We start from the raw sequence: 10,783 nt of genomic DNA, 5'->3' as shown, positions 1-10,783 counted from the left end.
ATATTATGCAAGTTTGGGTAACTATTAAAATAGCTTTACCTGAATGAACAGGCAAACTAAAATAGATATATCTACATTGTAAAAGGTGCCAACGGTCTCACTTCCTTTGTGACACTGGAAGCAGCTTCCTTCAAGGGAACATTGCCATGTGCCAGCTAATTGCACTAATGAATTCATCATAAGGCCTAAAAAGATATTCTTGTGCACTCATCAGTACTCTAGCTCCTGTGTAACACTTCTCATCAGTGGATCTTCAAGTACTACACTGAGAGAGTATCGTTATCTGTATTTTTCAGGTGGGGAAACTGAGGCACTGAGCCGGGCAGCGACTCACCTAAGATCACCCAGGTGGCCAGCAGTGGAGGTGAGACAGAATATAACTGCGGTCTCCTAATTCCCACGGCAGTGTCAGATCCACTAAACAATACTGCCAGGTGGAAAATGGAGAATTTGAGGCAGGCGGGTTTAGCCACTTGAATGCATCAAAGTCCCCTAGTCGGTTCTGGAGATCCCACGCTCACCGTCATTTCACCACATGCCCACTTCTGTTAGGCCCACAAACCCTACAAGGAAGGAATGGCTCTTTTCCAGAACTTCTGCTTAACACATGCGCTGTCTAGATATGGCTGACCAGAGCATCCATCAGTGCTGCAGGGAAAAGGAAGTTTACAAACCATAATCTAAACTCCACATATAACTCCTATCAACTTTGACACAATACAGACCTAATGCCCAACCTGCCAGAGGTGAAGCAGGGGAACCACAGCAGCCACTGTCCTGCTACTCTGAAATGTTGTCAAGGTATGCTCAAGAGGTCCTGGGGAAAGGGCCTGCTACAGAGTAAGGCAACCGCCCCAGTTGCTATCAAGCTGACTATGGAGTAAAATTCCTTCCTGACCTCAGATATGGTGATCATCTGACACTGAGTGGAGGGAAAAGACCCTCTGGCCATTGGTTCCAGCAGAAGCATTGGCACAGCTCAGTTAAAATCCCCAGCCTTGGCTGTAGCCAATGTCCAATGACCCTGAGCATGGCTTAAAAATACCCTGACACATGGAGCCATGCAACTCTTCCGCCTGGAAAAGTGCAGGCTCAGGGGTGATCTGGTGGCCACCTATAAGTACATCAGGGGTGTGTAGCAGGTTCTGGGGGAATGTCTGTTCACCAAGGGATGACAAGGACCAATGGTCACAAACTCCTCCAAGACCGTTTTAGGCTGGACATAAGGAAAAGCTTCTTTACTGTCCGAGCCCCCAAGGCCTGGAACAGACTCCCTTCAGAGGTGGTGCAGGCACCTACTCTGGACTCCTTTAAGAAGCGTTTGGACACTTACCTTGCTGGGATCCTTGACCCTAGCTGACTTCCTGCCCTTTGGTGCAGGGGGCTGAATTCGATGATCTCCCGAGGTCCCTTCCAGCCTTGATGTCTATGCAATCTATGAAGTCTATGAAGCAGAAAGGGGGCACAGGGCAGGGGGTGGGGAGGCAATTAGCAAATCCCAGGAGCATGGGAAATACCCATGGGCGAACATAGACATAGCAATGCCTAGATCATCCCTGACCAGTGATGGTCTAACCCCTTCCTGAACACCTCCAGCGATGGAGAGTCCACATCTTCCCAAGATGTCTATTCCCCTCTCTTGCTGCTCTAACAGTGTGGAAGTGTTTCCCAAATAGCCAGTCTCAACTTACTTTGGTGCAACTTCAAGCCATTGGTCCTGCAAAAGGGCAAAGGTGTTTTCCTTCTTCTTTATAGCAGCCCTTCAAGTATTTGAAGGCTGCCATCATGCCCCCTCTTAAGCACCTTTTCTGTAAGCTGAATGTGCCTACCTCCTTCATCCTCTCTTCGTATGACTTGCTTTCCAAGCCCTTTATCATCTTTGTTGCCTGTCTCTGGACCCTCTCTAATTTTTCCAGAACCTTTGTAAAAGGAAGGCCCAGAGCTTCACATAGTGCTTTAGGTGAGGCCTAGCCAGCACTGAGTAGACAGGCACCTCCCATGTCTTGCACCTAATGCTTCTGTGGATGCATCTCCAAACTTCATTCACCTTTTGTGCAGTGCATCACACTGCACTCCTACTGAGCCTGTGATGTACCAAGACTCCCAAGTCCTTTTCCATAGTGCTGCCATCCAGCCTGGTGTCTCCCATTTTATATTTGTGTTTTTGATCATTCCTCCTGGGGTGCAGCACCTTGCATTTGTCTGCATTGAACTTCATCCTATTAGCTCTAGCCCAGCTTTCCAATCTGTTGAGATGCTTTCGAATTGAGCTCGCATCCTCCAACGTGTTCTCAGTCCTTCCCAGTTTCCTGTCATCGGCAAACTTGCTCAAGAAGTTTTCTATGCTAGCATCCAAAGCATTAATAAACACTTTGAGCAGCACTGAGCCCAGGACAGACCCCTGTGGGACTCCAGTGAAAACCTCCTGCCTTTCAGACATGGGCTCATTAATAATTATCCTTTGCTTTTGGCTATTGAGCTAGTTATCTATCCACCGAATAGTAGTTTTATTCAGCCCACATTTCTCCAATTTGTTTATGAAAAGGTTGTACGGGACATTGTCAAAAGATGCACCATATCCATAGCATTCCCTTCATCCACCCAAGCAGTTACTTTGTCGGAGGAGATCAAGTTTGTTTGACATGATTTGTTTTCCATAAATCCATGCTGGCTGCTTGCAATCAGCCTTTCATCCTCCAGATGCTTGCCAATGGGCTTCCTTAGGATATGTTTCAGTGACTTTCCATGTCTGACATGAGGCTAAGTGGTTGGTTGTCTTTGCCTTTTTTAAAGAGAGGCACTATATTGGCCCTTTTCCAGTCCTCTGGTACCTGGCTTATCTCCCACAACTGCATGAAGATCATTGCCAAGGGCTCCAAGATGTCCTCTGCCAGTTCCTTCAGGACCCTAGGATGAACTTCATCCAGTCCTGCTGATGAATTCATTCAGACCCAACAAAATCTCCATCCTTGGAGGTTTTTAAAACCTGGCCAGACAAAGCTTTGGCTGGGATGATCTAGTTGGGGATGATCCACCTTGAGCAGGGGTTGGACTAGATGTGAACTCCTGAGGTCCCTTCCCACCCTCATTTTTTTGCGAGTCTATGAAAAGCTCCCTGAAGGCACATCTACACGTGCACCTAAACTTAATGCACCTTTGTGTAAGGCACATTAAGGTGATTTAGGCACACGTCTACACACAGGCGTGCTAATGTGCATTAAGGTGCATTAAATTTAGGCTGGCATAGCTAATTTGTGTTAGTGCACATGTAGCCACGCTAATGAGCATTAATGCAGCGTGAGTCCATTGAGACGCACCACATAAATAAATGCGCATTGTCTACACGTGGGCTAATGCAATTTAGCTATGCCAGCTTAAATTCAGTACTTGCTTTAAGCAGGTATCCAGTTTAGGTGGGATTAGCCTAAAATTGCTATTTTTAAGCCACATTAAGGGTGTGCACATGTGGACATGCACCCTTAATGTGCCCTAAAAATGACAATTTTAGGCTAACCCTGCTTAAAAAGGTCACATGTAGACAAGCCCTGTATGTCTCTCTTGTTATTTCCTCCCTCGTCTTTCCCCCTTCCTTATTCAAATAATCCCTATTAGATGTCTGACAGCTTAATTTTTGCCTGAAGACTGAGGCAAAGTAGCTGTTCAACACCTCTGCCTCCTTTGCATCTTCAGTTAGGAGTTCCCACTGGCTTGTTCACAGTGCACCCACAGCTTCCTTGGCCCTTTGTTTCTGGCCAATGTATTTCTATAATCTCTCGTTCTTCTCCTTAACCTCCTTTGCCAGATGCAATTCATTCTTTATCTTTGTCTTGCTGATTTTGTCCCTGCAGGTTCTTGCGATTTCCTGGTACGGTTCCTCGGTGACCTGCCCCTTCTTCCATTGCCCGTCTGCTTTCCTTTTGCATTTGAGGCATTTTAGAAGCCACATTGGCCTCTTGCCCATCTTCTTGTGCTTCCATCATATTGGGACAGTTTCTTGTTAGGCTTCCAATGCTGTGTCCTTAGAAGCTGCCAGTCCTCCTGGGTGCCTTTAGCCTCAATCTATGCTCCCATGACATCATGCTTATTAACTCCTGGAGACAGAGATGACATCTGCCTTTTCAAAGTCTGGCGTCTTAATTCTGCTGACCTCATCATTTCCCTGTCTCAGGAGCTGGTATTTTATCATATCATGATTGCTTCCTCTCAAGTGAAAAATGTGGCTCCATAGCTCAGTGGTTAGAGCACTGGTCTCGTAAATCAGGGGTCGTGAGTTCAAACCTCACTGGAGCCTTGCCTTCTTCCTTTGGGGCTGGATTTGATGATCTTTTGAGGTCTCTTCCAGCCATTGGTGACGTGTAGGGGAGCGTGGCAGTGCACCCCCTGCGAAAAGGTGCTGCCAACACTGCAGGCGGTCACTGCTTGCCATCCTCCGTGCTGTCGACAGTGCTGCGCCTGCCTGCAGGAGCACCCAGCTTGCTGCCACCGCCTACGGGAGCTCACCATGACCCCTCCTAGTCCCCAGGGCATGCTTCCAGCCCTAGTGTCTATGACTCTAAGTTACCCATCACCTCCACATCTTCCACCAGGTCTTCCCTGTTGGTCAGGACAAGATCCGTAGGCTGCAATTACAGATTTTGGGAGGGATTTTTTGAAAGCATTAAGCCGTGGTCCAACTCTGCTCTTTTTTAATTCAGTGTCTGATTTCAGTTGGAGCAGATTAAAGCTAATATTGGCCCCTCTGGGAAATCCTATCCTGCAGTGCCAGAGTACAGTATGCATTGAGAGCAGCAAGTGAAAGTTGTTTGACTTTCGTGTAATGACTTAAGAGGTTAGATAATAGATTTGTATGGGATGATTTGGATAGGGGTGATCCTACCTCAAGCTGGGGATTGCATTAGATGATCTCTTGAGGTCCCCTCCAGCCCTGTTTCTTTATGCTTCTTCTACGACCGGGGCTCTCGCCACCTGGACATGAGAGAAAAGGTAGACGTTATATACCTAGACTTCCAAAAGGCTTTTCATCTAGTATCCCATGATATCCTTGTGGGAAAACTGGAAGATTGTCGGCTCAGCTGCTCGATGGTTCAGTGGGTGGGAAACTGGCTACTGGGTAGGTGTCGCAGGGCACCTTACCTGCTCCTAGAAGAGCAGAGACTGCCTGGGAGAGGGCCCAAAGAGAGAGAGAAGCCCAGGTGCAGGTTACAAGGGCAACAAGCCAGAGGGCAAATTAGCTTGCACCTGCACACGGTCAGATGACCAGAAGGGGAGGGCCCTGGGCCCATATAAACCCCAGGCTGGACCTAGGGAGGGCAGTTCTCCACCGGCGGCCAAGGGGGAAGGAGCCCTTGTAGAGTAAGTGAAGGGAAGAGGCCTGACTAAGTTCTGCTTCCAGTTTATGCAGTTGGTGTTATGTTATAGGCCAGGGGCTTATGTTGGGTTGTAGTTGTATAAGACCGGTGGTTTGGGTGAGGCTATTTGGGGAAGGAGGAAGCCTTGTTGGGGGCCCACTGCAGAGTGGGGACCCCAGCACCAGAGAGGGCATGGCATTTGGGGTTTACAGACCCCAGCGCCAGAGAGGGTGCAAAGACAGGGCTGTGAAGAAGCCCAGGCAGGACAAGGGAGCCAAACCATAGTGAGGCCCAGACTGGACAACGTCAATGCCATCTGCAAGGCTTGGGGTGTGGTAAAGGGGCGGTTGGAGCCACGCATAGCCCATAAGGCTAGGGTGCCTCTGAAACACCCATTGTGAAACAGGACCCACAAGGGGTCTGGGAACCCACAGGGTTCAGAGGGTCCATCAAACCGTGTCCAAGAGGACTTAAAGGCAGCTGCCCTATTTTAATATTTCCATCAAAGACGCGGCGGGCGCTAACTGAGGGTGCCCATTGGGCCAAATTGGCACGGTCGAGGGGCCTTGGGAGATCACGGCTATCCTTAGGGACCCCATCCCGTGACAGTAGGACCCAGAGAGTTCTCAAGAATGGATCCGTGTCGTCCTGGTGTGAAGTGGCTAGTGGTATCCCACAGGGGTCCGTGTTTGGACCAGTGCTTTTCAACATCTTTATCAATAATTTGGATGGGGGAGTGAAAAGCTCGCTGGCCAAGTTCGCAGTTGTCACCAAGTTATGGGGCAGTGTGGCCACGCCAGAAGATAGGTTGCTGATACAGGCGGACTTGAACAGGCTAGAGAGTTGGGCAGACCAGAACCAGATGAAGTTTAACACTTGCAAGTGTAAGGTGCTTCATCTAGGTGCAAACAACCTTCAGCATACATACAGGCTTGGAGGTGAGAGCCTGACTTGCACTGTGGCTGAAAGGGACCTAGTGGTAATGATTGACCACCGCATGAACATGAGCTGTCAGTGCCATGCGGTGGTCAGCAGGGCCAATAACACACTGGCATGCATCAACTGATGCATCTCGTGTTAAACTAAGGAAGTGATACTCCCGCTGTACTCAGCACCGGTGAGACCGCAGCTGGAGTACTGCATCCAGTTCTGGATGCCGCGCTTCAATAAGGACGTGGGAAGACTTGAGAGAGTCCAGGGAAAAGCCACCCGTATGATCAAGGACTTGCAAGGCAAGCCATATGAGGAAAGACTGAGGGACCTGGGCCTCTTTAGCCTAAAGAAGAGAAGGTTGAGAGGGGACTTGACAGCGGCTTATCGCTATATCGGAGGAGTGCATCAGGAGCTCGGTGAGCAACTGTTCACCAGGGGAAGACCAGGACCAATGGATATAAACTCCTGGAAGACCGCTTCAGGCTTAATACCAGGAAAATCTCCTTCATAGTCAGGGTGTTCAGACTGTGTGGAGTAAACTCCCTCCAGAGGTGGTGCAGTCACCTCCCCTGGAGGTTTTCAGAGGAGTCACCTCACTGGGGTCACTCGATCCCAGGTGTCTTCCCACCTAGAGCAGGCGAGGGGGCTGGACCTGATGATCTGCGAGATCCCTTCCAGCCCCTTACAATCTATGACTTTGCGTTTAGGACTGACTGAAATCATTGGCAAAAATCTCCTTATCAGTGAGATCCAGATTGGGTCCAATCTCCAGTATTTGCCTGTGTTAGGAAAGATAAAATAACATCTGTTCTGCTCCCAGAAATGTAATAAAGGGAAAGCATGAGCTTATTACTTCACCTTAGCTATGTTCCGTCATGGGACAATGATGACAAACATCTGTGCTTTCTGATGACCTCTTTCTTAATTACCCTTGTAACTTAAAACAGAAAGGAAGTAAGGACTCGCACTGAACAAGGCTTCTCTGCTGACAATATCACTGGCCCTAATTAAATTAGACGTCCATTGGATGCAAAGTCTCTAACCTCTCCTCCAGATCAGACGCGCCATGAAGGCTTTGTCATCCAGTATCCAACGGGAACGCAGCAAAGGTTCAGTATGACAGCAGATGCTGCAGATGATCTAGGGTGGGAGTGCCAGAGAGATGCACAGAAATGGCAAATTATAATTGCAATAGATCAAAATATGCAGGCCTTCAGCAGGGAAAATTAATGAGCGTTTCATTTTTGCATGTGTGAATCATCCATCACAGGCGCGTCTTCCAAGCAAACACCAGCAGCTTCTTCATTTATGGTCATGATGTTGGGCTTGATTCTTTTCTTTGTGTCGGTGCAGCTCTACTGACTTCCATGTAATAGCTCTTTGTTCTCACCAGAATTGGGCCTTTTACTCTGTTGCAAACCGGGGGGTGTTCCAGGTAATAGGGGTCTGCTAGACCCTTTGCATTTCCCCATAATGTTCTCCCCCTTCTTTTTCACTTCATATCCAGGTCCAGCAGAAACAACCGTGATACATATATACATATGTGCACAAGGACTCTATGAAGACCCTGTATGTGTGTGTATACATATGCATGCTTTTATTTTATTATTTTTTTTCCCTGCAGCTAGAAATGTGTTCTCTTGGCTACTCCAGATAATAATGCGATGAAATCATCTGGTGTTTTCAAGGCTATGCAGAACAGCATCTTTGAAGAGAGAATATTGTTTCACAGAGTGCTGAGTTACTGGAAGCGGCATATCAGAAAGCCAGCCACGGCAAGAGTGGCCATAAATGTGCTTGTTATAAAGTTGTAGCTGGCATCAGGCTGATGAGCTTTGCCAGGAGGAAAGGGCCAGATCTTCTCTGCTTTTAGAGTAAGTGCAGCAAATTAAATTTCAAAATATAAAGCACAGATGGGTTTTCTCAGGAACGAAACACATTTTAACGTACTGTTGGTCCACAATGCTTTTGCACTAAGTAATAGCAGACAATACATCTACATGGTGAGAATAATGAGCAGAGGAAATATTTGTCACTCCTTACACATGACACTGGTATGTGGTTGTGTGGGGTGCTGTATTACATTGCTGAGATGGTGCCGTGCAATCAGTTGCATTTTTGGCAGCTGTATAAATGGCACAATGCATCCTTTTCCGTTTTGCCCAGCCACTTAGGCCTGTGCCTAAATTATCAAGCATGTGTAAAGCAAGGTATTTAGTCTGACGTCAGGCAGAAGGCAGGGTAGGGTGGAACCTTATAGACTAACTCAGGCAGAGAGGCATAAGGTTTTCCTGATGCCAGTGAATCGCTGCATTGAATTCAACAGGTCTGCCCGTGTGTGCACAGTCAGGCACAAGCTTACATGCGCTCGTGAATCACGGCTCTAAGGGTGTCAAATAAACTCAGTTGCCTTTTTGCACTTTCTACCCATGCTTTGTTATATATAAATTTTCATGGTGTAAGGAGCTATTAGTCACCTCTGCTAGGCAGATGGTCTGTAATGACACAAACCCTTCTTTTTTTAAACCAGCGTTTTCCATTGGCATGAAAATTCCTTTGCTCCCTAAATAACCTTAAGTATAGGGTATTTGTCTTAACTGCAGAGAGAGTAGGTGGCATTCTGGTATTCTTCACCGGCTTTAGCTCGCTGAAATGGATGTGGGTGTCGCTTCTGAGAAAGCATGAGCTGGCTGCTGTTAGCTTCCAGCATGGAAGAATTAGGAGCCTGTTTCTAGTCCCACTGCTGGAGTTATTCTGGGTGGAAGTGGGTACACACACCAGGTCAAAACCAAACGTGTGGGCTCACTAATAATCAGCACGGAGTGGGGCACGGTGGATAAGACCCTTTTTCAGGTCTACCCTTAATGAAAAAGTGAGGTTCTTGGCTTTCCTGAGCTTGCCCCTTATATTAAAGCTAGTCAGAAAACACTTCCTTATCGCAGAAAACAATCACCAAAGAAATTATAACTGTGTGAGAGAAAACCAAGATCCCAAATTTTTATGGGGGGGGTTTTTTTGGCATGTTTTGGCTGAAAAGCAAAAACGTGTTGGCTATATTTTTTGCAATGGAGTTGTTGAATTTCCGATGAAAAATCAAATGTATTTCGAGGACAGCAGGTGCGTCGTACAAAACTTCTAATCAAAAAACACCATGTCCCTGGCAAAACACATTTTGATGGAAAGTTTCTGCTAAGTCCAAGTTGGGAGCCCCTGTGGTTCATAATACGGACCCTGGCATAGCTGCAGATTCCTCCGACCAGATCGCCTTTACCAGAAAGGTCCGAAAACTTTTAGTTTCCCAGGCACGGCGGGCCTGTCTGCTGGTGCCCTCCGGTCTAAAACAGGATGTGGACTTTGTGTGATGGACAAAGATCCTTTGCCAAGCACTCAACAGCTCCATGAGGACCTAGAATTGCTTTAGGTTGGGGTGATCTTGTTTTGGTAGATCAGCATCCACATCCGCTGTGATTCCTTCTGAGCTACGTTCCCATTAGGATCTGAGAGCCCTTGAAAGGAGCAGATCTCCCTTCCACGAGATGGGGGCAGGATCAACCCCTAGTGAGCTCAGCCTTTGAGTTCAAACGATGGAACGACAGCCTTCACCGCTCCTACCCATTTCAAAGTAAGGCCCACTTGCCTTATCAGCTTTGCTCCAGATAATATCAGCTCCGAGTTTGTTAATTAAGCAATAACACAGAGAGGTTTTAAATGACACTAGTGTAATGGTACGCTTAATATGCCTTCTAAGGCATTAGGCCAAAAACTGACTGCTTCTACTAACAGGAAGCACTAATGTAACTGCCTAATAGTTGGTGTCTGTTACTTGTTTTTAGACATTGCTTTATGGTTTTATTTTGGCGATGGAGGGGGAAAAAAAAAGACACTAGATAAATATTTTCCAATATTCTATGCCAAAAATGAACCGAGCCATAATGCTCAGTACCAATGATGAGGTATATTGTTCCCAAATGCAGGACAAATCCCGTTACCTGTTCATTGCACTGGTGGATATGCGTAGCAGCAATTCCACGAATGTCACCGAAACCCCAACGAGACTGGAAGGAAAGGCAGGGCAGCAGCTGGTAGACTGACTGGGTCAGAAAGGCATGTGCTTTCCTAGGCAACAATCTACTTCATCAGTGAAATACGCCTTTCGTGATTTTTGTGCTGATAAACCATAACAGGGACGTTACAGTCAGATATGACCTGAATCTGATTTCTCAGTAGCGAAACCGAAATCAGCATTAATGACTGGCTCAGGAAAACGTCTGAAAGAGGGGAATCGGAGCCAACTGATTCTTCTCAGACATCATGTCTACACGCGATGCTTTACTACATGGTAGACTAATCTAGCGTGCAGTAAGGAGGCACCGTGTAACCACATGCAGTAGCTACTGTGCAGTTAATGAGGCTAATTCTCCGTTTTCTACTGCCTGCAAGTGCAAGTAGTAGATTGACTGTGCATTAGCTACTCCACAATAGTACGTGTGTAGATGCTGACC

At 47.1% G+C, this 10,783-nt stretch overlaps 1 non-coding gene across 1 annotated transcript; it reads left to right on the top strand.

Annotated features, from left to right (window-relative positions):
* The first annotated feature begins 4,218 nt into the window (after positions 1-4,218).
* On the top strand, positions 4,219-4,291 carry TRNAT-CGU (transfer RNA threonine (anticodon CGU)). Its single transcript has one exon. It is a non-coding gene; the product is annotated as a tRNA-Thr (tRNA).
* The last annotated feature ends 6,492 nt before the right edge of the window (positions 4,292-10,783 follow it).

Source organism: Alligator mississippiensis, chromosome 15 (assembly GCF_030867095.1).
Source record: "Alligator mississippiensis isolate rAllMis1 chromosome 15, rAllMis1, whole genome shotgun sequence".
Classification (NCBI taxonomy): Eukaryota; Metazoa; Chordata; order Crocodylia; family Alligatoridae; genus Alligator; species Alligator mississippiensis.
Note: the sequence above shows the minus strand (reverse complement) of the source record. Positions and strands in the feature narration are given on the sequence as shown.